At 40.0% G+C, this 26,795-nt stretch overlaps 2 pseudogenes; both read left to right on the plus strand.

Moving 5' to 3' along the window:
- The first annotated feature begins 287 nt into the window (after positions 1 to 287).
- LOC119535279 lies at positions 288 to 1,171 on the plus strand (annotated as a pseudogene).
- Positions 1,172 to 8,077: 6,906 nt separating this feature from the next.
- Positions 8,078 to 8,902, plus strand: LOC119534879 (annotated as a pseudogene).
- The last annotated feature ends 17,893 nt before the right edge of the window (positions 8,903 to 26,795 follow it).

Below are 26,795 nucleotides of genomic sequence, written 5' to 3' on the forward strand. Positions count from 1 at the left end.
AAATACAAGGAAGGTTTTCCTCACACCAAGAAAGAGGAAGTTGTGTTCATCCCTGGGAGACAGCTGCACAGTAATGTGGTAGTCTCACTGCTAGATTTGAGACGAATTACTAGTTAGTCCTAGCTATGTAGAGTATTCAATTGTGTGGGCATCTCTTCTAATCACCAGATTGGAAAGATTTCCTCATCCTAGTCTGTTTTCTTTCCCCCTTTGAGAGCAGCGCCATACTGAACAATGCTACCCCTCCTTTGATCTCTAGGTTCACAGGGAGCAGAAGCAAAGACTAGATGATGTGCAATCTTTCTAGTGCCACTGAATTCTGCCTTCTAGGCTTCCATATTTCCCCAAAACTACATCATGTCTTTTTTGTTATATTCTTCTTCTTCTACTCATTGATGTTAATGTGACATGCAGTTATCCTCATGATTGTGTTGACAAACATCTGCAATCCCACATGCATTTCTTCCTTGGTCACCTCTCTTTCCTGGCGATCCTGCTCACATCCAATATTGTCCCCTTGATGCTCTGAGGGTTGCTTTTACTTGGGTTCCAGATAATATCTTTGACTATAGATGCTGCACAACTTTTTATTTACCTTTCTATGGGAACCACAGAGTTTGTATTAATGGGAGTGATGGTTGTGGACAGTTATATGGCTACATGTAACCCATTGACTGTTAATGAACAGTCACACCAGCAAATGTGTAGTGATTTTGCCATGGGTGTTTGGGTTTCTTTCTGAAATCTGGCCTATGCTTGCTTACTACAAATCAAATGTGTTAGGGCCATTTTTTTGTGTGTGTGATAGAGGGCAATTGCTCAAACTCCCCAGTGATGACACACTTTTTACAGAATTTAGTCGTTTTTAATGGCTGTTTTCATCATCATCATTTCTCTGATCTCAACAATGGTCTCCTACACTTACATCATCTCTATCTTCCTCAAGATCCCCTCCACTTCTCGCTGGGGGAAAGCCTTCTCTTCTTGTGCCTCCTACTTCACCTGTGTTGTGATTGACTGTGGCAGCTGCATGTTCCTCTATGTGAAACCCAAGCAAACACAGGAAGCCAAGTACAACAGAATAGTTTCCTTGTTGATTTCCATGGTAACTCCTTTCCTGAAACCTTCCATCTTTACTCTCAGGAACTACAAAGTGAAAGAGGCCCTCTGAGATGGTGGAGTGTCCTTAGGCAGGCAACAGTTGGTTAATTAACAAGCTGCAGGAACAGGTTATTTGTGCAAGATCCAGGCTATCTGGTGACTGTCAGCAGACTCTTTATTGTTGACTTTGGCTTCCTTGCTAGTGTTTCCCTTCTTCACAGGGGGAGAGGTCTCAGTTGTCACCACAAATGATCACAGCTTAGCTCATTTAGCCTCTTTTTCTTCTTCATAATTCCCTGGATAAAGCTGAAGCTTACGCACATCAAGGTGGTTAGTGCAGTCATTGTTCATTCCATTTTCACAAGCTTTAAGAACATGATCTTTTCTGGGGTACATACAGCTTCAAACCATCACAGTTACTCTGCCTCTACTCCTGCCCTGCAAGCCAATTTGTATTCTCTTTCAGAATGCCTACCTTGTCCTTATATCAGGAGCTGAGAGACAGATATATCTACCTACTTGCTTTAGTTCCCTGGCTGCTAAAACAAACATCAAACAATGGGTTGGCTTAAACAACAGGAATTTATTGGCTTACTGTTTTGAGGCTAGGAGAACTCCAAAACTGAGGTGTCAGCCAAGCAATACTTTTACCCCAGAGAATGTGGTGTCTGGGGCTGGCTAGTAGTGGTTCTTGGGGTTCCTTGGCTTATCTGTCACATGGTGATATCCTCTTCTTTCTCTTCTGGGTTCTGTTGACTTCTGACTTCTAGTTTTTCATAGCTTCTCCTTCCATGTCCAATTCCTTTTGCTTTATAAGCACTTCAGTCATGTTGGATTAAGAGCCACCCTCATTTAGTTTGGGCACATCTTAACTAGAGAACCTCTTCAAAGTCCTATTTATTATTGCTTGCATTTATTTCCTGTATGTGGGTCATGCTTTACTGTTTCTTTGCATGTCTCATACTTTTTGTTGAAAACTGGACATTTTAGATAAGATATTACAGCAACTCTGGATACTAACTCATGTTTTTGCATCTTTGTGTGTGCATCTTTGTGTGTGTGTGAAATCTATTTTCCCTAGCATGTGAAGTCTTTGTCTTGCTCCTCAGACAGCATGGCCTTGGGCATGCACCCAGTCACCCTGAGTTTTAGTATTGTTCTCTCTGACAGTCTCTTTTCCTGATCACACCCAGTTGTTAGGCTTCATTAACTGCCTGGTCACTGTCTTCTTTAGCACAATGCTTTGGGACACAAATCAATCCACCCTCTGATTCAATTTAAGTTCAGGTGTCTTTGTAGGGATAGTCTTTTGTTTTGTTTTAATACAGTTTTATTGAGACATATTCACATACCCTACAATCATCCACAGTGTGCAATTACTCACATTACTATCATATAGTTGTGCATTCATCACCAGAATCAATTTTTGAATATTTTCCTTACTCCAAAAAATAAAAAATAAAAGTAAGCAAGAACACCTGAAACATTCCACCCCCCATCCCACCCTATTATTCATTTAATTTTTGTCCCCATTTTTTCTACTTATCTGTCCATACATTGGAAAAATGGAGTGTGAGCCACAAGGTTTACACAATCACATGGTCCCACTGGGTAAGCTACATAGTTATACAATTGTCTTCAGGAATCAAGGCCACTGGGTTGCTGTTCAACAGCTTCAGGTATTTCGCAGGGTTAGTTTTTGAGATCAGTGTTTGAGTGTTTTTTCTGACCCCAGAAGGACTCTTCTTAGCTGTTTATTTTCCTGGTGAGCTAATTCTCTGGTGAACTAGCTCACCTAAGGTGCAACTTATACATATCATGGAGCCACCAGCCACTTCTTAATTGCCTGACCACCAAAACCTCCATTGTTTTCAAGAGTATCCTTAGGAATGAATGCATACTCTATTTCAAGTAAAGTCAGTTCCTTTGGGAAGCATTTCAGGGCACTCTTATTTATGGTCTGCCTCTCCCCCTGGGCAATATCTCTGAGTCACAGCTCTAGAGCTGGGGTAAGGACAGTGATACACTTTCTCTGAGTTACACCCCTGCTTTAGGTACAGGATGCTGGATTAGGATAGTTGCTTTGGGGCCTCATCACTTGCCCCTCCCAGCATGGGACCTCTGACCTACAAGTAAGCTTGGGCCTCAATATTATTAATGTGCAATGCCTGAGGTATAGCCTCCCCTCTGTGAGTGGGCACTGGGAAGAAGAAGGGAGCCCTGATCTTTCATTTATACTCCCCTGGAATTCAGTCTCTGCAATATTTAGCTGGGGCAGATGAGAATTGTTGATGGTCTGCCCCTTCCAGGAAAATACTTTAACTAGCTATTTGGACCTAGCAAGAAAAGAAGCCCTGTGTTCTTCATTTCACAGCCCAGGATAGTTTCCATCACACTGAAATTCCACAGAATCTGACTCTTACCAAGTTTAGTAGATATTCTTGAATAAATATTTCTTTATTTCATTTATGTACTTAGTACAATTTCCAGAGACTTAATTTTTTTTATAAATAATTTTCACCAGGTTTGCTTGTTTGTGAGAGGGCCAGCAGAACACCTCATTTTGCCATTATGGAAATATAACTCCTTTCAGTTAGAGACTCTAAGGTCTGTTTATGATAGATCCAATATCTGAATCAGCTTTGCTTCCAATTCTTTTGGTTTGTGTCTTGAAAATAGGTTGCTTTACCTTGCATTTTTTTTCTATTGATATTTTTATTAAATGCAATAGATGGTATATAGAACAGCTGAGTCTGAGGTAAGTAATATTTAAACCTGGAAATGGGAAAACCTCTTTGGTCTGATTCTAAGTATGAAGGTTAGTTAATCTGGTCAGGGAGCTCAACAGAGTTGGGGATATTTTGTTGCCTTTAGTAAACCACATGCTTCAAATTCCTTTAGTGGTGGGCTGCTAAAGTCTTGCGTTTAGGGTTGTGGTTGAGGTGACAGAGGGTTTTTCTCAGGTTAATATTCAGTCCTCTCTGCACATGCCTGCACCACAAAGGGCTTTATACATTTTTTTTTATTATTATTGAGATTGTTCACATACCATACAATTATACAAAGATCCGAAGTGTAAAATTAGTTGCCCTCGGTACCCTCATACAGCTGTGCATCCATCACCACAATTAACTTTTGTTCAATTTTTAGAACATTTTCATTACTCCAGACAAAAATAAAGACAAAGTAGAGAAAAAAAAAAAAAAAAAAAAAGAAAAGGAAACTCAAATCCTCCCATATCCCTAACCATGCCCTCTCCATTGTTGACTCGTAGTATTGGTATAGTACATTTATTACTGTTTATGAAAGAATGTTGAAATACTACTAACTGTAGTATACAGTTTGCAATAGGTATATACTTTCTCCCTGTATGTCCCTCTATTATTAACTGCTAGTTATAGTGTCATACATTTGTTCTGGTTCATGAAAGAGATTTCTAATATTTGTACAGTTAATCATGGACATTGCCCACCACAGGATTAGTTTTATACATTCCCATCTTTTGACCTCCAACTTTCCTTCTGGTGACATACATGACTCTGAGCTTCCCTTTTCCACCACATTCATGCACCATTCAGCACTGTTAGTTATTCTTACAACAAGCTACCGTCACCTCTGTTCATTTCCAAACATTTAAGTTCATCCTAGTTGAACATTCTGCTCATACTAAGCAACTGCTCCCCATTGTTTAGGCTTGTTCTATATCTTGGTAACTTATATTTCATGTCTATGAGTTTACATATTATATTTAGTTCCTTTCAGTGAGACCCTGCAATATTTGTCCTTATGTGTCTGGTTTATTTCACTCAGTATATTGCCCTCAAGATTTCATCGTCAACCCATTTTTTTTTAAGATGGTTTTGTTCACACACCATGCATTCCATCCTAAGTAAACAATCAATGTTTCCCTGTATTTATGTGTTCACCACCCTCACTACTATCTATATAATGACATCTACATTTCTTCCACAAAGCAGGAGGAAGAATCAAAGAAGGTAGAGAGGCAAAAGAGAAAGAAAAAAAGAAAGAGGAAAAAAAAACTACAGCTAGGAAGCAGCAAAAGGAAAGATAACCTTAAATCAAAGTAGAATAAAGAGTCAGACAACACCACCAATGCCAATTGTCTCACACCCCTCCCCTATGCCCCTCTCTTACCTGCATTTACGTTGGTATATTGCCTTTGTTACATTAAAGGAAGCATAATACAATGATTCTGTTAATTATAGTCTCTAGTTTATGTTGATTGTATTTTTCCCACGATGCCTATTTTTAATACCTTGCAAGGTTGACATTCATTTGTTCTCCCTCATGAAAAAACATATTTGTACATTGTATCAAAATTGTTGAACACTCTAGGTTTCACTGAGTTACACAGTCACAGTCTTTATCTTTCCTCTTTTCTTCTGGTGTCCTACATGCTCCTAAGCTTCCTCTTTCAACCATACTCACAGTCATCTTTGTTCAGTGTACTTACATTGCTGTGCTACCATCACCCAAAATTGTGTTCCAAACCTCTCACTCCTGTCTTCTCTTATCAGTCTGTAGTGCTCCCTTGAGTATTTCCTGTAGGGCAGGTGACTTGTTCACAAAGTCTCTCTCTCATTGTCTGTTTGTCAGAGAATATTTTGAACTCTCCCTCATATTTGAAGGACAGTTTTGCTGGATATAGGATTCTTGGTTGGCAGTTTTTCTCTTTCAGTATCTTAAATATATCACACCACTTCCTTCTTGCCTCCCCAGTTTCTGCTGAGAAATCCGTACATAGTCTTATTATGCTTCCTTTGTATGTAATGTATCACTTTTCTCTTGCTGCTTTCAGGATTCTCTCTTTGTCTTTGATGTTTGATAATCTGATTATTAAGTGTCTTGGCGTAGGCCTATTCAGATCTATTCTGTTTGGGGTAAGCTGCACTTCTTGGATCTGTAATTTTATGTCTTTCATAAGAGATGGGAAATTTTCATTGATTATTTCCTCCATTATTGCTTCTGCCCCTTTTCCCTTCTCTTCTCCTTCTGGGACACCAATGATATATACATTGTTGTATTTCATTTCATCCTTAAGTTGCCAGAGATGTTGCTCATATTTTTCCATTCTTTTCTCTATCTGTTCTTTGCATGTAAGTTTTCAGGTATTTTGTTCTCCAGTTCCTGAGCATTTTCTTCTGCCTCTTGAGATCTGCTGTTGTATGTTTCTATTGTGTCTTTCATCTCTTGTGTTGTGCCTTTCATTTCCATAGATTCTGCCAGTTGTTTTTTTGAACTTTCAATATCTTCTTTATGAATGCCCAGTGTTTTCTTTATAGCCTTTATCTCTTTTGCCATATTTTCTCTAAACTTTTTGAATTGATTTAGCATTAGTTGTTTAAATTCCTGTACCTCAGTTGAAGTGTAAGTTTGTTCCTTTAACTGGGCCATAACTTTGTTTTTCTTCGTGTAGGTTGTAGTTTTCTGTTGTCTAAGCATCTGACCTCCTAGGCCACCCCAGTCATGTTTTCCCAAATGAGAACAAGCTCAGGTCACAGAAGGAGGAAATATTCATTATCCAGTTTCCCTGATGGTGTGTCTTAGAGTATCGACACGCCCTGTGCTTTTCTGCCCAGCAGGTGGTGCCTGTCAGCCTGTCACTCTGGGCTGGTGTAAGGGGCTGTGGCTGGTGGCTCTCCTCCCCCAGTCTCTGGAGTCCGGTTCTGAATGCAAGGCAGGTAGTAGAGCTGGGCTCCTCATCTTTCCTCTTGGGAAGTTATGACCCCTACAGAGAGATCATTTGCATATAAATAGATTCTTTGTTTCTCTGACTCTGCTACCTCCACCCTTGTCTGGGTCAAAGTGCTGGAGTTTAAAACGGCTGGGGCTTTCTCTACTGCAAATCACTGCAAGTTGAAAATGGCTGAGGCTTTCTCCACTGAGCCACCCAGGTTGAGAGAGAGAGAAAGGGACAGAAAGCCCCCAGATTCACCCATTGGCCAGAGATAGCACCCAATACTTTGGGCTCTCTGTCCTGAGACAGATATGTCCCCTGATTCTCCCAAGGTCAGTTATCACCAAAAGCCTCCGTCTGCTTATTGGGGATTCACTGTCTGTATTGAGCAGTTAACATTAAGACCCCATTTGGTGCTGGGTTGAGGTATATTTGCTTGTTCAGAGTGCTGCTCTCTAGTACCATGAGTCTTCTGTGAGGGAGGGGCTCTCTGCTCAGATCCACAGTTTTTACTTACAGATTTTGTGCTGCAATCTCAGGCATTCCTCCCAATTCAGGTTGGTGTATGATGAGTGGACAGTCATGTTTGTTTCCCTGCATTTATCCGTGTTACTTACTAATTTTTTCTGTTGATTATGAGTTGTTCCAGTGGGACTAACTAGCTTCCACTCCTCTCTATGCCACCATCTTAGCTCCTCTCCCTATACATATTCTTGACCCTTCCTTCTGTTGACTCCAGTTGCTTGTCACTCCATGCTAGACTAAGTATGGGAGAGGAAGAATTGTATTCATTCAGTATATGTATATTTTGGCTTTGTCCTAGGCAGTGGGGAAAGAATAGTGAACAAATATATACTCTCCTTGCCCTCATAGTGTTCACAGTCTGATAGGAGAGACAGATAATAAACAAATAACTGCACAGAAAAAAAAATAAACACATACACATATAATGAAAAATACTAATCTCTGCAAAGGAAAAATACTAGTTGTTATGAGGACTTTAACAAGTAGAACTCACATTGTCTGGGAGGTCAAACAGTAAGGAAAGTTTCTACAAGGAAAGACATTTAAGCCAAGTTTTGAACAAGAAATATAATTTATGTGAAAAGTGGTGGAAAAGCTTTCCAATCAGAGGAAAGAATATGTGTGAAGATCTTAAGAAAGGGAAGAACTCTTGGAAAACTATGCCAGCCTGATGTGATTCCATCCTGCGTCTCTGGAACACTGGTTGTCTATCTCCATCCACTTTTCTCTTAGTTAAGTGTGTGTCACTACCCTATGGAAGATTCTATGGACATGAACCTGAGCCTACTCAGGCCCCAAAACTATCTTTTTGGTTATAAACTAAAAACCAACAAACATTATCACTTTAGGGTGGATAATGATGAAAATGAGCACCAATTATCTGTAAGAATGGTGAATTTAGGGGCTAGTGCAAAGGATGAATTGCACATTTTTAAAGCAGAAGTAATGAGTTATAAGGTGATCCAATTGAAGTAATATGGCAAATTTGAAAATGTCCGTACAGTCAACAGCTTCCCTTGGAGGCTGTGAACTAACACCACCTGTGGTCTTATAGTTACAGTGTGGTCAGGGTCTGAGCATGTTAGTGGACAGCACTTAGTAGCTGTGGAGGAAGAGGCAAGTCAGAAGATGAAGAGGAGGATTATGTAAAACTCTTAATTATATCTGGAAAGCGATCTGCCCCTGGAAGTGGCAGCAAGTTTCCACAGAAAAAAAGTAAAACTTGCTGCAGATGAAGATGATGATGATGATTTTGATGATGAAGAAATGGAAGAAAAACCTCCAGTGAAGAAATCTATGTGAGATGCACAGCAATCAAACCAGAATGGAAAAGACTCAAAACCATCAACATCAAGATCAGAGGGTCAAGAATCCTTCAAAAAGCAAGAAAAAATGCTGAAAACACCAAAAAGACCTAGTTCTGTAGAAGACATTACAGCAAAAATGCAAGCAAGTATAGAAAAAAGATGGTTCTATTCCCAAAATGGAAGCCAAATTCATCAATTATGTGAAGAATTTCTTCTGGATGACTGACTGGTTGCTATTCAAGATCTCTGGCAGTGGAGGAAGTCTCTTTAAGAAACTAGCTTAAGCAGTTTTATTTTCTGTCTTATTTCATTTCTGTAGCACTTGATATCTGGATGTCCTTTTTATAATGCAGAGTGACAACATTCCATACCATGTCTGATAAATGTTGTCCACGTTCCTTTGCCAAGAATGTGTTGTCCAAAATGACCGGTTTAGTTTTTAAAGATGAAACTCCACCCTTTGCTTGCTTTTAAGTATGTATGGAATGTTATGATAGGACATAAGTGTAGTGGTGGTCAGACAAATGGAAATGGTGGGGAGACAAAAATATACATGTGACATAACTTGGTATTTTCATTAAAAAACAAACAAAATAAAACTGTGCCTGGTTTGTAGTGACTGGGGAGAAAAGGAATAGAAAGTATCTTTCAGGACCTTGTGGGATATTTTTGCTAAGCTTAAATTTTATCATAACTGCAATGGGAAGTCACTAAGGGATGTAAATATACATGAGACATGAGAGGATTTGCATTTTTAAGTGATTACTTTGACTGCTGTGTTGAGAGTGGATAGAAGGGAGCAAGAGTGGAAGATTAGAGACCAGTTAAGTAACTATTGTAGTAATCCAGGTTAGATATGACATTGGTTTGGATAAAGTGGGAATAGTGAAGACAGAAAAATGGACTGATTTTAGCATGTTTTGGAGGCCCAGTTAGACATTATAGTACTAGTTTATATGCCCAGTATCAGAGATATTTCATGAAAGATTTCCAGGTATCTAGAATGAAAAAAGGTTTGAGCTGGGAGTGGTATTCACTGAGATAAAGACCATTAGAAGAAAAGCAGATTTAGAGAATAAGTTAAGTTTGAAGACACATGGCATTTAGAAGCTCATGAAGTTGGCTGACCGAAGATGGCAGACTGGTGAGCTGTATGTTTTAGTTACTCCTCCAGGAAAGTAGGTAGAAAGCCAGGAACTGCGTGGACTGGACACCACAGAGCAATCTGACTTTGGGCATACTTCATACAACACTCATGAAAATGTGGAACTGTTGAGATCAGCGAAATCTGTAAGTTTTTGCGGCCAGGGGACCCGCGCCCCTCCCTGCCAGGCTCAGTCCCGTGGGAGGAGGGGCTGTCAGCTCCAGGAAGGAGAAGGGAGAAGTGCAGTGGCAGCCCTTATCGGAAACTCATTCTACTGATCCAAAATCCAACCATAGATAGACTGAGACCAGACACCAGAGAATCTGAGAGCAGCCAGCCCAGCAGAGAGGAGACAGGCATAGAAAAAAAACAACACGAAAAACTCCAAAATAAAAGCGGAGGATTTTTGGAGTTCTGGTGAACATAGAAAGGGGAAGGGCCCTGAGGCGCATATGCAAATCCCGAAGAAAAGCTGATCTCTCTGCCCTGTGGACCTTTCCTTAATGGCCCTGGTTGCTTTGTCTCTTAGCATTTCAATAACCCATTAGATCTCTGAGGAGGGCCCATTTTTTTTTTTTTTTTTAATCCTTTTTTCTTTTTCTAAAACAATTACTCTAAGAAGCCAATACAGAAAGCTTCAAAGACTTACTGTTTGGGCAGGTCAAGTCAAGAGCAGAACTAGGAGAGCTCTGAGACAAAACGCAATAATCCAGTGGCTGAGAAAATTCACTAAACACCACAACTTCCGAAGAAAAGGGGGGTGTCCGCTCACAGCCATCATCCTGGTGGACAGGAAACACTCCTGCCCATCGCCAGCCCCATAGCCCAGAACTGCCCCAGACAACCCAGTGTGATGGAAGCGCTTCAAATAACAGGCACACACCACAAAACTGGGCATGGACATTAGCCTTCCCTGCAACCTCAGCTGATTGTCCCAGAGTTGGGAAGGTAGAGCAGTGTGAATTAACAAAGCCCCATTCAGCCATCATTTCAGCAGACTGGGAGCCTCCCTACACAGCCCAGCAGCCCAGAACTGCCCTGGGGGGACGGCACTCACCTGTGACATAGCACAGTCATCCCTCAACAGAGGACCCGGGGTGCACGGCCTGGAAGAGGGGCCCACTTGCAAGTCTCTGGAGCCATACGCCAATACCAAGGACTTGTGGGTCAGTGGCAGAGACAAACTGTGGCAGGACTGAACTGAAGGATTAGACTATTGCAGCAGCTTTAAAACTCTAGGATCACCAGGGAGATTGGATTGTTAGAGCCACCCCCCCTCCCTGACTGCCCAGAAACACGCCCCATATACAGGGCAGGCAACACCAACTACACACGCAAGCTTGGTACACCAATTGGACCCCACAAGACTCACTCCCCCACTCACCAAAAAGGCTAAGCAGGGGAGAACTGGCTTGTGGAGCACAGGTGGCTCGTGGATGCCACCTGCTGGTTAGTTAGAGAAAGTGTACTCCACGAAGCTGTAGATCTGATAAATTAGAGATAAGGACTTCAATTGGTCTACAAATCCTAAAAGAACCCTATCAAGTTCAGCAAATGCCACGAGGCCAAAAACAACAGAAAATTATAAAGCATATGAAAAAACCAGACGATATGGATAACCCAAGCCCAAGCACCCAAATCAAAAGACCAGAAGAGACACAGCACCTAGAGCAGCTACTCAAAGAACTAAAGATGAACAATGAGACCATAGTATGGGAGATAAAGGAAATCAAGAAGACCCTAGAAGAGCATAAAGAAGACATTGCAAGACTAAATAAAAAAATGGATGATCTTATGGAAATTAAAGAAACTGTTGACCAAATTAAAAAGATTCTGGACACTCATAGTACAAGACTAGAGGAAGTTGAACAATGAATCAGTGACCTGGAAGATGACAGAATGGAAAATGAAAGCATAAAAGAAAGAATGGGGAAAAAAATTGAAAAAATCAAAATGCACCTCAGGGATATGATAGATAATATGAAACGTCCAAATATAAGACTCATTGGTGTCCCAGAAGGGGAAGAAAAGGGTAAAGGTCTAGGAAGAGTATTCAAAGAAATTGTTGGGGAAAACTTCCCAAATCTTCTAAACAACATAAATACACAAATCATAAATGCTCAGCAAACTCCAAATAGAATAAATCCAAATAAACCCTCTCCGAGACATATACTGATCACACTATCAAACACAGAAGAGAAGGAGCAAGTTCTGAAAGCAGCAAGAGAAAAGCAATTCACCACATACAAAGGAAACAGCATAAGACTAAGTAGTGACTACTCAGCAGCCACCATGGAGGCAAGAAGGCAGTGGCACGATATATTTAAAATTCTGAGTGAGAAAAATTTCCAGCCAAGAATACTTTATCCAGCAAAGCTCTCCTTCAAATTTGAGGGAGAGCTTAAATTTTTCACAGACAAACAAATGCTGAGAGAATTTGCTAACAAGAGACCTGCCCTACTGGAGATACTAAAGGGAGCCCTACACACAGAGAAACAAAGAAAGGACAGAGAGACCTGGAGAAAGGTTCAGTACTAAAGAGATTCGGTATGGGTACAATAAAGGATATTAATAGACAGAGGGGAAAAATATGACAAACATAAACCAAAGGATAAGATGGCTGATTCAAGAAATGCCTTCACGGTTATAACGTTGAATGTAAATGGATTAAACTCCCCAATTAAAAGATATAGATTCACAGAATGGATCAAAAAAAATGAACCATCAATATGTTGCATACAAGAGACTCATCTTAGACACAGGGACACAAAGAAACTGAAAGTGAAAGGATGGAAAAAAATATTTCATGCAAGCTACAGCCAAAAGAAAGCAGGTGTAGCAATATTAATCTCAGATAAAATAGACTTCAAATGCAGGGATGTTTTGAGAGACAAAGAAGGCCACTACATACTAATAAAAGGGGCAATTCAGCAAGAAGAAATAACAATCGTAAATGTCTATGCACCCAACCAAGGTGCCACAAAATACATGAGAGAAACACTGGCAAAACTAAAGGAAGCAATTGATGTTTCCACAATAATTGTGGGAGACTTCAACACATCACTCTCTCCTATAGATAGATCAAACAGACAGAAGACCAATAAGGAAACTGAAAACCTAAACAATCTGATAAATGAATTAGATTTAACAGACATATACAGGACATTACATCCCAAATCACCAGGATACACATACTTTTCTAGTGCTCATGGAACTTTCTCCAGAATAGATCATATGCTGGGACATAAAACAAGCCTCAATAAATTTAAAAAGATTGAAATTATTCAAAGCACATTCTCTGACCACAATGGAATACAATTAGAAGTAAATAACCATCAGAGACTTAGAAAATTCACAAATACCTGGAGGTTAAACAACACACTCCTAAACAATCAGTGGGTTAAAGAAGAAATAGCAAGAGAAATTGCTAAATATATAGAGACGAATGAAAATGAGAACACAACATACCAAAACCTATGGGATGCAGCAAAAGCAGTGCTAAGGGGGAAATTTATAGCACTAAACGCATATATTAAAAAGGAAGAAAGAGCCAAAATGAAAGAACTAATGGATCAACTGAAGAAGCTAGAAAATGAACAGCAAACCAATCCTAAACCAAGTACAAGAAAAGAAATAACAAGGATTAAAGCAGAAATAAATGACATAGAGAACAAAAAAACAATAGAGAGGATAAATATCACCAAAAGTTGGTTCTTTGAGAAGATCAACAAGATTGACAAGCCCCTAGCTAGACTGACAAAATCAAAAAGAGAGAAGACCCATATAAACAAAATAATGAATGAAAAAGGTGCCATAACTGCAGATCCTGAAGAAATTAAAAAAATTATAAGAGGATACTATGAACAACTGTATGGCAACAAACTGGATAATGTAGAGGAAATGGACAATTTCCTGGAAACATATGAACAACCTAGACTGACCAGAGAAGAAATAGAAGAACTCAACCAACCCATCACAAGCAAAGAGATCCAATCAGTCATCAAAAATCTTCCCACAAATAAATGCCCAGGGCCAGATGGCTTCACAGGGGAATTCTACCAAACTTTCCAGAAAGAACTGACACCAATCTTACTCAAACTCTTTCAAAACATTGACGAAAATGGAACACTACCTAACTCATATTATGAAGCTAACATCAATCTAATACCAAAACCAGGCAAAGATGTTACAAAAAAGGAAAACTACCGGCCAATCTCCCTAATGAATATAGAAGCAAAAATCCTCAACAAAATACTTGCAAATCGAATCCAAAGACACATTAAAAAAATCATACACCATGACCAAGTGGGGTTTATTCCAGGCATGCAAGGATGGTTCAACATAAGAAAATCAAATCAATGTATTACAACACATTAAAAACTCGAAAGGGAAAAATCAATTGATCATCTCAATAGATGCTGAAAAAGCATTTGACAAAATCCAACATCCCTTTTTGATAAAAACACTTCAAAAGGTAGGAATTGAAGGAAACTTCCTCAACATGATAAAGAGCATATATGAAAAACCCACAGCCAGCATAGTACTCAATGGTGAGAGACTGAAAGCCTTCCCTCTAAGATCAGGAACAAGACAAGGATGCCCGCTGTCACCACTGTTATTCAACATTGTGCTGGAAGTGCTAGCCAGGGCAATCCGGCAAGACAAAGAAATAAAAGGCATCCAAATTGGAAAAGAAGAAGTAAAACTGTCATTGTTTGCAGATGATATGATCTTATATCTAGAAAACCCTGAGAAATCGACGATACAGCTACTAGAGCTAATAAACAAATTTAGCAAAGTAGCGGGATACAAGGTTAATGCACATAAGTCAGTAATGTTTCTATATGCTAGAAATGAATAAACTGAAGAAACACTCAAGAAAAAGATACCATTTTCAATAGCAACTAAAAAAATCACGTACCTAGGAATAAACTTAACCAAAGATGTAAAAGACCTATACAAAGAAAACTACATAACTCTACTAAAAGAAATAGAAGGGGACCTTAAAAGATGGAAAAATATTCCATGTTCATGGATAGGAAGACTAAATGTCATTAAGATGTCAATTCTACCCAAACTCATCTACAGATTCAATGCAATCCCAATCAAAATTCCAACAACCTACTTTGCAGACTTGGAAAAGCTAGTTATCAAATTTATTTGGCAAGGGAAGATGCCTCAAATTGCTAAAGACACTCTAAAAAAGAAAAACAAAGTGGGAGGACTTACACTCCCTGACTTTGAAGCTTATTATAAAGCCACAGTTGCCAAAACAGCATGGTACTGGCACAAAGATAGACATATAGATCAATGGAATCAAATTGAGAATTCGGAGATAGACCCTCAGATCTATGGCCGACTGATCTTTGATAAGGCCCCCAAAGTCACTGAACTGAGTCATAATGGTCTTTTCAACAAATGGGGCTGGGAGAGTTGGATATCCATATCCAAAAAATGAAAGAGGACCCCTACCTCACCCCCTACACAAAAATTAACTCAAAATGGACCAAAGATCTCAATATAAAAGAAAGTACCATAAAACTCCTAGAAGATAATGTAGGAAAACATCTTCAAGACCTTGTATTAGGCGGCCACTTCCTAGACTTTACACCCAAAGCACAAGCAACAAAAGAGAAAATAGATAAATGGGAACTCCTCAAGCTTAGAAGTTTCTGCACCTCAAAGGAATTTCTCAAAAAGGTAAAGAGGCAGCCAACTCAATGGGAAAAAATTTTTGGAAACCATGTATCTGACAAAAGACTGATATCTTGCATATATAAAGAAATCCTACAACTCAATGACAATAGTACAGACAGCCCAATTATAAAATGGGCAAAAGATATGAAAAGACAGTTCTCTGAAGAGGAAATACAAATGGCCAAGAAACACATGAAAAAATGTTCAGCTTCACTAGCTATTAGAGAGATGCAAATTAAGACCACAATGACATACCATCTAACACCGGTTAGAATGGCTGCCATTAAACAAACAGGAAACTACAAATGCTGGAGGGGATGTGGAGAAATTGGAACTCTTATTCACTGTTGGTGGGACTGTATAATGGTTCAGCCACTCTGGAAGTCAGTCTGGCAGTTCCTTAGAAAACTAGATATAGAGTTACCATTCGATCCAGCGATTGCACTTCTTGGTATATACCCGGAAGATCGGAAAGCAGTGACACGAACAGATATCTGCACGCCAATGTTCATAGCAGCATTATTCACAATTGCCAAAAGATGGAAACAACCCAAATGTCCTTCAACAGATGACTGGATAAATAAAATGTGGTATATACACACGATGGAATACTACGCGGCAGTAAGAAGGAACGATCTCGTGAAACATATGACAACATGGATGAACCTTGAAGACATAATGCTAAGTGAAATAAGCCAGGCACAAAAAGAGAAATATTATATGCTACCACTAATGTGAACTTTGAAAAATGTAAAACAAATGGCTTATAATGTAGAATGTAGGGGAACTAGCAATAGAGAGCAATTAAGGAAGGGGGAACAATAATCCAAGAAAAACAGATAAGCTATTTAACGTTCTGGGGATGCCCAGGAATGACTATGGTCTGTTAATTTCTGATGGATATAGTAGGAGCAAGTTCACAGAAATGTTGCTATATTAGGTAACTTTCTTGGGGTAAAGTAGGAACATGTTGGAAGTTAAGCAGTTATCTTAGGTTAGTTGTCTTTTTCTTACTCCCTTGTTATGGTCTCTTTGAAATGTTCTTTTATTGTATGTTTGTTTTCTTTTTAACTTTTTTTTCATACAGTTGATTTAAAAAAAAAGGGAAAGTTAAAAAAAAAAAAAAAAACAAGGAAAAAAAAAAAAGATGCAGTGCCCCCTTGAGGAGCCTGTGGAGAATGCAGGGGTATTCGCCTACCCCACCTCCATGGTTGCTAACATGACCACAGACATAGGGGACTGGTGGTTTGATGGGTTGAGCCCTCTACCACAGGTTTTACCCTTGGGAAGACGGTTGCTGCAAAGGAGAGGCTAGGCCTCCCTATGGTTGTGCCTAAGAGCCTCCTCCCGAATGCCTCTTTGTTGCTCAGATGTGGCCCTGTCTCTCTAGCTAAGCCAACTTGAAAGGTGAAATCACTGCCCTCCCCCCTACGTGGGATCAGACACCCAGGGGAGTGAATCTCCCTGGCAACGTGGAATATGACTCCCGGGGAGGAATGTAGACCTGGCATCGTGGGATGGAGAACATCTTCTTGACCAAAAGGGGGAGGTGAAAGGAAATGAAATAAGCTTCAGTGGCAGAGAGAATCCAAAAGGAGCCGAGAGGTCACTCTGGTGGGCACTCTTACGCACACTTTAGACAACCCTTTTTAGGTTCTAAAGAATTGGGGTAGCTGATGGTGGATACCTGAAACTATCAAACTACAACCCAGAACCCATGAATCTCGAAGACAGTTGTATAAAAATGTAGCTTATGAGGGGTGACAAGGGGATTGGGAAAGCCATAAGGACCACACTCCACTTTGTCTAGTTTATGGATGGATGAGTAGAAAAATAGGGGAAGGAAACAAACAGACAAAGGTACCCAGTGTTCTTTTTTACTTCAATTGCTCTTTTTCACTCTAATTATTATTCTTGTTATTCTTGTGTGTGTGCTAATGAAGGTGTCAGGGATTGATTTGGGTGATGAATGTACAACTATGTAATGGTACTGTGAACAATCGAAAGTACGATTTGTTTTGTATGACTACGTGGTATATGAATATATCTCAATGAAATGAAGATTAAAAAAAAAAAAAAAAAAAAAAAAGACATAATGCTGAGCAAAATAAGCCAGGCACAAAAAGAGAGATATTGTATGTTACCACTAATGTGAATTCTGTGAAAAATGTACAATGTTTTATACTGTAGAATGTAGGGGACCTAGAGATACCAATTAGTGGAGGGGGAATGATAATCTAATAAGAACAGATAAACTATGGAGGGTAATCTCAATGTTATGGGAATGCTCAGGAATGATTATGGTTTGTAAACTTTCTTGGATATAGTAAGATCATGTTGGAAGCAATAGAGTTATTTTAGGTTTTTTTTTTCTCTTATTCCTTTGTTTTCTTAGGGGTTGTTAATTTTCTTGGGGTATGGTAGGAACATGTTGGAAGCAAAGTAGTTATTTTAGGTTATTTGTTTTCCTTAATCCATTGCTTTGTTTGAAATGTTTTGGGGTTTTTTTGGTTGTTGTTTGCCTGTTTGTTTTTAATTTTTTGATAAACAAAGTTAAAAAATTGAAAAAAAATCAGTAGAAAAATGGGAGTAAAAACTAAATGACAAATAGGGTGGGATGGGGGGATGGTTTGGGTATTCTCTTTCCACTTTTATTTTTTATTCTTATTCTGATTCTTTCTGATGTAAGGAAAATGTTCAGAAATAGATTGTGGTGATGAACGCATAGCTATGTGGTCATCCTGTGGACAGTTGATTGTATACCATGGATGACTGTAAGGTTTGTGAATATATTTCAATAAAACTGAATTTAAAAAAAAAAAAAAAAAGAAGCTCATGAAACATCTAAGATCAACACTCAAAAAGGCAGCTGGAATGTACTGGTCAGCTCTTGCTGCACTAGTGTTATATAACGATATACAAAATCTCAGTGACTTAAACAACAAACTTTGATTTTTAATGCTTTTGTGTATTTAGGTTGGCTTTGGCTCAGTTGGGCTTGTCAATAGGTTGAAGATCAGATTCAGATCTGTACTATGTGTCTCCCATTCTGCAACCTTGGCTACCAGGACATATTCTTCTCATGGAAAAGAAGAAATACAAGAAACCATGCAAAACCATGGAAGCATATTTAAAGCTTCTGCTCATGTCTCAACTATTAACATTTCATTATCCAAAGTAAGTCACACGGTCAAGCTCAGAGTCAATGGATATGGGATGTATATTCTACCTATTTACCAGGATGAACTGCAAAGTCACATGGCAAATGGATGTGTAAGCCTGTTACAGGGAGGGAGTGAACAGTTAGTGCTAATAGTCCAATTTACCATATAGTTATATTGGTGTCTACTTGGAAGCTATAAGGTTGGCTGTCCACATTACTGAGTTTAACACAAAATAACTACCTTAATACTATATATTTGTTTTGTGTTTTAAAATATTCACAGTGTCACCACAGCTGTTTTCAATGTTGTTGACCTTTGTGTGGCATATCCAGATTGGTATTTTAAGAGGGATAATTCCACAGGCCCTCATCATTGTTCCCAGTTGGCTGAGACAGACTTGTCTTGGTTTAGCTATGTTTTCACTACCACTTCTCCTCCCCATAATTTATTTTCTATTGTTTTCAAGGCCATGCCTCTGCACAGTTCAAAACAGACTCTACCACAAAATCATCCATGCATGTAAATGCTTTTTTAATTTTGCTGATCATCCCTACAATTACTTCCACATGACCAGCACTAAGTACTATTCTTCTGTGATGGGTTACCAGGTTTTAAATCTGTTTTCCCTTACTTATCAGTGTATAAAGAATTGAGGGCTCTTTTCTAGAATTAAGACAAGGGAGGTCAAACTTAAAAAAAAAAAACAAAAAACGCTTACTTTCATCTCTGTTCTAGTTTGCTAATGCTGCCAGAATGCAAAACACCAGAGATGGATTGGCTTTTATAAAAGGGGGTTTATTTGGTTACACAGTTACAGTCTTAAGGCCATAAAGTGTCCAAGGTAACACATCAGCAATTGAGTACCTTCACTGGAGGATGGCCAATGGTGTCCGGAAAGCCTCTGTTAGCTGGGAAGGCACATGGCTGGCGTCTGCTCCAAAGTTCTGGTTTCAAAATGGCTTTCTCCCAGGATGTTCATCTCTAGGCTGCAGTTCCTCAAAAATGTCACTCTTAGTTGGCACTTGGGATATTTGACCTATCTCAGCTTCTCAGGAGCAAGAGTCTGTTTTCAATGGCTGTTTTCAAACTGTCTCTCATCTGCAGCTCCTGTGCTTTCTTCAAAGTGTCCCTCTTGGCTGTAGCTCCTCTTCAAAATGTCACGCACAGCAGCACTGAGCTCCCTCTGCCCCTTAGCTGATTTATATGGCTCCACTGATCAAGGCCCACCCTGAATGGGTGGGGCCATGCCTCCATGGAAATACCCAATCAAAAGGTCACACCCTAATCAAAAAGACCAATCTGCCCCACAAGATTACACCAAAGGTAATGGTACTAGGGGGACACAATACATTCAAACTGCCACAATCGCCCATTCATATCTCTTTGAAAGTAGGATGTTAGCAGCAATGCTGAGAACCACAAAAACTCTTCTAATTTTATGAAGATTAATCATGGCTCTAATCGTATACACATAAGCAGTTAAATAACTGATCTACAGCTCCTCTGAAAGCTGCTTGATTCTGGAATCATCTGTGTAGTACCTAAGGCAACTTCATTTGTGGATTAGGCCTTTCTACCACTGGATATAAAAAAAATCTGTCTTCTCTTTTATGTTATCTTAGTGGAAGCTCTTGGTATAACTACACACCATCTACTCCACCAAGTCACAGCACCCATGCCCCAGTTACAAAGAAAGCTCGTTATTGATAGTTTACAACTGCCTCCTTTTTCAGAGGATTGTACCCATTCACCTCCCAGGGAAAGCCCACAGACTGAGACTGACTGACTGACACAGAGCTGCAATAAGCCATCCCCTGTTTCAGTATGAATCCAACTCTATGGAGCAGTTTGTTCTTCAGAGGTACCCATTGGACCAGGCTGAGCTAATCTCCAGCTGAGACCACATTCTTCATTAGCTTTCTTCCCTTGCCCTGCCCTGCTTCTCTCACTCTCATTTTCCTAAGAGCCCTCCCACAATAAAACACTTCTCCAGGAATCATTGCCTTGGGCTCTGTTTCTGGGGAACCCAGTCCAAGTTTGTTGGCATTGGAAGTGGTCCATAAAGTTGACTCTCATGATGGGAATCTGGAGGTGCACTCACTTGCAAGCCACATGTCAATGAGAATCCCATCACTGGTAGTATTGACATAATACTTGACAATATGATTAGAATTAGAATTCTGTCATTACTTGACAGAGTGATTAGAATAATGCAGTGGTAAAATTCCTAAGATTTTTTTTTTTTTTTTACCTTTGGTGACTAGTGTTTGAGAGGTTCAATAGAAATAGTAAAAGTACTGTGTAATTTGGTAGATACTGGTAAGTGCCATTGTAGAGGAGAGAAAATGACAGGCTCAACTCTATTTAAAGGAAACGGTGACAGTCAGAGGGGCTGTTTGGCAGCATTTAGAGAGACACTCACACGCTTCAGTCAGAGTGCAAAGTGAAGAACAGATATAGGACTTAATCATAAAAATTGCAGAATTTCAAAGTGCCTAAATTTGCAGCCTAGGCAAGTCTCATATCAAAGGCAAGGCTTTGAAGGAGAATGAGTAAGCATTTTTAGCCTTGGTATAAAGATTTCTGAGTAGACACGGTCAGAGCTGTCAACAACCAGATTTCCATGAACTCTCTTGGCCTGCAGAAGTGGTCTGCTTCCCTACTGGGAGAGACAGAGCTTGAGCATGGGCTCAGTGACATGGAATTACTTCACCAAGGCTGATCTAGCTGCTGTCACTGCTAAACGTCTGACCTGTGAGAAACAGAAAACAGTACTGACCTCCTGATACATGTCACCAGCCAATTAGTGATAAATTGTTTTCTGTGAACCCCTTCCATCCTGGAAAGGGAAACAATTCACCTTGAGCATAATGGGTCAGGATATTGGATTTGTTTTTCCTGCTCACAGTGTCTCAGCTAGGCTAACAGATGTCTGATCTACCAGCACAGGATCCTGAATAACACTGAGAAGGACCAAGAGACTGACTTCACATCAAAGGAGGTATGGTAGTGGGCAAATGACTGTGGAATACCATCAGCCCTATCACACACTGAACCAGCTAGAAGCTACCAGCCTAATAGAATGATGGAGATGACTTTATTGAAGATACAACTGAGATGTCAGCTTGGAGACAACACCCTGAGAAGGAATAGAAATACGCTTTAAGCCAACTGCCATATATGGTCCTGTGTCCCTAAAAAGTAGAATAAATATATCCAGGAACCAAGGAGTAGAAACAGGAGTGGCCTTTCCCACCATCTCTCTCAGTGATCTACCTAAGGAATTTGTGCTTCATGGGTTTAGAAATCCTGGGTACCATAAAGGGACCTAAAGCTATGGTTGGCTGCTCCTGATCACTTTGGACTCCTTGTGTTAGTAGACTAGCATACAAAAAGTTAGAGTTAAGATTCTTGCAGGTTTAAGTCACCCTGATTATCAGAAGAAGGTGGGAGTGCATGATGTAATGTTTGGAATTCAAGGGATGCGTTGACGTACCTTTTGGTGTAGCTGTTAACCATAAATGGACAGGTAGAACAAATTCAGTCTTACTAGGTTATAGTAACCAGTGCCTCAAACCCCTCAGGAATGAGGGTCTTTGTCATCCTGACAGACAAGCTATTTGAACTAGCAGAAATACTGACCAAGGGAGAGAGAAAGTTAGAGTAGGGGAAGAGAAGAGAGATAATGATGATTATAGCCTCAAGATGGCTGGCAGCAGTGGGGGCTGTAGTTTGTTCCACTAACTTCCTCTGGTAATTTTTCCCAAAATTAACAACAACAAAAATCCTGAAGAAACAGTACCTGAATACAGTGAACTTAATGCAAGAAACAAGCAGATTTGAGGAGGATAGAGTGTAGTGAGCACTGTTGATGTCCTGTTGAGTTCTCTTCTATCAGGCTGGTACATATACACCCATTCCCCTGATGCTTTGAGTGTTGTTTGCTGATGACTCCCAGATTCCCATTCCCTCAACAGGAGCTACATCATTCAGGAACTTACAGCCTCCTCCCCAACCTTTTGGGTAACCACAGCCAGCTAATGATTGACTTGGGGGTGGAGGGGCGCTACAAAAGGTTAGACCTCTTGCCTTAAAGTTGAGACCAACTTTATGGCACAACTCATGTTCCAGAGCTCCCTGTGGGTCCAGGGTAAGCTAATGTTTTAGGTTACAACATCCCTGCACAACTTTCTTCCCCTTCCCTATCCTATATCCTTCCTTCCTCTTCAACTGAGAATTCCTGTTTTTTATTCTTCTTCTGGGTATGAACCTTAGACCCTGCCCATAGTTCAAAGTAAACATCATCCCCAAGAAGTTTCCTAATTCTCAAACCTTAATATCAATCCAAATGTTCAAGGTCTTCATTTATTAATTTATACTTCTCTTCATTATCTTCTCATTCTTCTTTCCTTCTCTTTTCTACTTTTTCTCTCCACCATTCTCCCTCTCTTTTTTCCTCCCCTTTCCTTCTTTCTTTCCTTCTCTCTCTACCCTCTTCTTCCCTCTCTTTCCACCCCCCCATTCTCTATTTCCATTTCTTCCTATTTTTTCTCTGACACACACACATACACATGTATACATGCACACACATACACGTACACATCTACACACACATGTGTGTACACACATGCACACACATACACACACAGTACAAATGACACTCATTCTGTGTCAGGTCCTATGCTAGGCACTGAGAACATAGAGATGAAATCCAGGCTCTTCCATCAAAGAACTCACAGTAAAGAGAGGGAGAGGGACAAGTCAGTGAGCAGTACATGGTAATAAGTGCCTCAAAGAGTTATTCACCAGGTGGCAGCACAGAGAAGGAAAATCCAACTCAGCCAGGAGGGGGTGAAATAAAGGAAAGCATCCCAGAGTTCTTGACACTTCACTTCATGTTAAAAGAAAATGTGAAGAGGCGGGACAAGACGGCGGAGTGGTGAGGTGCAGAATTTCATCTCTCCCCTAGAGCAGCTGGCAATTACCCAAGAACTATATGAAACAGTGTTTTCGGGGTCTCCAGTAACCAGTCACACATTGGACACAAGTTTGGAATTGGAGGAAAAGCTGAGATTGCAGCGAACATTGCAAGTTCCCTAGACCAGGGGTCTGGCACCCCTCCCCACCCAGATCTCACAGACTGTCTTGCTGCTGGCTCCCTGAAAGGGGGGAAAAAAAAACACCAAAAAACAGCAATCTGCTGAGGGCAAGAAGAGGGGCTCAACCCAGCCTCAACTGCAGAACTGTTTAACAAATTAATTAACTAATTTTGGGAGCTGGGAGTGCTAAAGAAGAGCTGGGCTCCAAGAACTGGGGGCACGTAAAAGTGGGCACCCATTCCCAGACTCCAAAAAAGCCATTTTTTTGTCCCTTCTGGCTTCTCACTGATCCCTTATCTTTTTCTATTTCAGTAGTCCCCGGCAGGGGTGGAACTGAAGCTGTTGGAGAGTAATTATCAGACAATAGCCCAAAGCATATTTTTAAATGCTCTATTCTGACACTGACAAAACTTTTCCAGGCTGGGGAAAGACTTTTAAAAGGGCCTCTCTCTCTTTTTTTTTTCTTTTTCTTGTTTTTCTTTTCTATTTTTTTTAAATCTTAAAGTAACATGTGGTTATTTTCTATCAGAAAGCCCAGGTTGAGGGACTAGGCTGGGCTTGGGGGGAGACAGAGTACCCACAGTGTCTTTGAGTTCTGTATTCACTACTGAAGGTCTCCACCCCCATCTTTAATTTGCAACTCAGGCTGACCAAGGAATCTAGCTGAGATGCCCCAAAGAGGAGAGGGGAGAAGGGAATAGTGCCCCTGAGAGACAACTGGAGTTCTGAGGATTGGGAGAGTGGAGGGAGGTCCAGCTCAACTGGCAGTCCTCCTTTTGGGAACTCAGACCCCAGGGGCTGGAATTCAGATTCTGGCTTCAGTCAGCCACGCCCCTGACAGGATCAGAGTCACCAGGAGAACTAAAGTCTATATACCTCCTTACACTGGTGGGGGAGCTGCGGGCTGCCAAGCGCCACCTGCTGGACATGAGAGAAAAAGCACCAATTCTAAAGGCCTCATTCTCAGGAAAACTCCATACCCTCCCAATGAGACCTGGGCCTCACTAGACTGGGAAAATCTGACTAGGGTCGACCATATCTGAGGAGACCCACTCACAGAAAGGTTACATAGAGGCAGAGCAAGAAACAGAAAAAACAGGAGGGGAAAAATTCTGAGCAACTAAATAGAACCTAAGTTAGAGGTCTAGAATAAGTTGAACTGAATAACAGAGGCCAGAGAACAAAGCCAACCAACAAGAAAACCACGAGGTAAAAGATAGAAAACAAGCTCCAAAATAAACTGATCAAGAAAATCAGATGCCTAGACAACTTAAGATAACAAGCCATACCAGGAAACATGAAAATATGGACCAGCCAAAGGAACAAACTAATAGCTCAGCTGAGATACAGGGGTTGAGGCAACTAATGCTAAATAAATTCAATGAAATGAAGGAAGATATAGCAAAAGAGTTGAAGGATATAAAGAAGACACTGGATGACCATAAAGAAGAATTCATAGACTTAAAAAAACAAATGGCAGAACTCATGGGAATGAAGGCCACAATGGAGGAGATGAAAAACACAATGGAGGGACACAACAGTAGATTTGAACAGGCAGAAGAAAGGATCAGTGAACTGGAAGACAGGTCATTCGAATTCATACACACAAAAGAACAGATGGTGAAAAAAATGGAAAAATATGAGCAGGGTCATAGGGAGCTGAGTGACAACATGAAATGCACAAATATATGTGTTCTGGGTATCCCAGAAGGAGAAGAGAGGGGAAAAGGGGCAGAAAGAGTAATAGAAGACATATTCACTGAAAATTTCCCAACTCTTATAAAAGACAGAAAATTAGAGATTCAAGAAGTACAATGTACCCCAAATAGAATAGATCCCAAAAGACCTACTCCAAGACACTTACTGGTCAGACTGTCCAATGTCAAAGACAAAGAGAGGATTCTGAAAGCAGCAAGAGAAAAGCGATCCATCACATACAAGGGAAGGTCAATAAGACTATGTATAGATTTCTCTGCAGAAACCATGGAAGCAAGAAGACAGTGGCATGATATATTTAAGATACAGAAAGAGAAAAACTGCCAACCAAGAATTCTATATCCAGCAAAACTTTCCTTCAAAAATGAGGGAGAGATTAAAACATTTTCAGACAAACAGACACGGAGAGAGTTTGTGAATAAGAGACCAGCACTACAAGAAATACTAAAGGGAGTGCTACAGGCTGATAGGAAAAGACAGGAGAGAGTTGGAGAAGAGTGCAGAAATGAAGATTATCAGGAAAGGTAAAAGGAGAGAGAGGAAAAAATAAGTATGACATATAAATTCCAAAAGACCAAATGGTAGTAGAAAGTACTGCCTTACAGTAATAACACTAAATGTAAATGGATTAAACTCCCCAATAAAAAGACACAGACTGGCAGAATGGATTAAAAAACAGGACCCATCTATATGCTGTCTACAAGAAACTCACTTTAGACAAAAGGACAAAAATAGACTGAAAGTGAAAGGTTGGAAAAAGATATTTCATGCAAACAACAACCAGAAAAAAAGCAGGAGTAGCTATATTAATATCAGACAAGTTAGACTTCAAAAGTAAAACACTTAAAGGTGACAAAGAAGGACACTATATATTAATAAAAGAGTCAATTCATCAAGAAAATATAACAATCATAAATATTTACGCACCAAGCCAGAAAGCCCCAAAATTCATGAGGCAAACACTGTGACCACTGAAAGGAGAAATAGATACCTCTACAATAATAGTTGGAGACTTCAATACACCACTCTCATCAATGGATAGAACATCTAGACAGAGGATCACTAAAGAAACACAGATGTTGAGTTGTATGATAAATGAACTAGACTTGACAGACATTTATAGAACACTACATCCAACAACAGCAGGATACACTTTTTTCTCAAGTGCTCATGGAACATTCTCTAGGGTAGACCACATGTTGGGTCACAAAGCAAGTCTCAACAAATTAAAAAATATTGATATTATACAAAACACTTTCTCAGACCATAATGGAATGAAGTTGGGAATAAATAAAAGGCAGAAGGTTGTAAAATTCACAAACATTTGGAGGCTAAACAACATCC

The sequence above is a fragment of the Choloepus didactylus genome, chromosome 5 (genome assembly GCF_015220235.1).
Source record: "Choloepus didactylus isolate mChoDid1 chromosome 5, mChoDid1.pri, whole genome shotgun sequence".
Taxonomy (NCBI): Eukaryota; Metazoa; Chordata; class Mammalia; order Pilosa; family Megalonychidae; genus Choloepus; species Choloepus didactylus.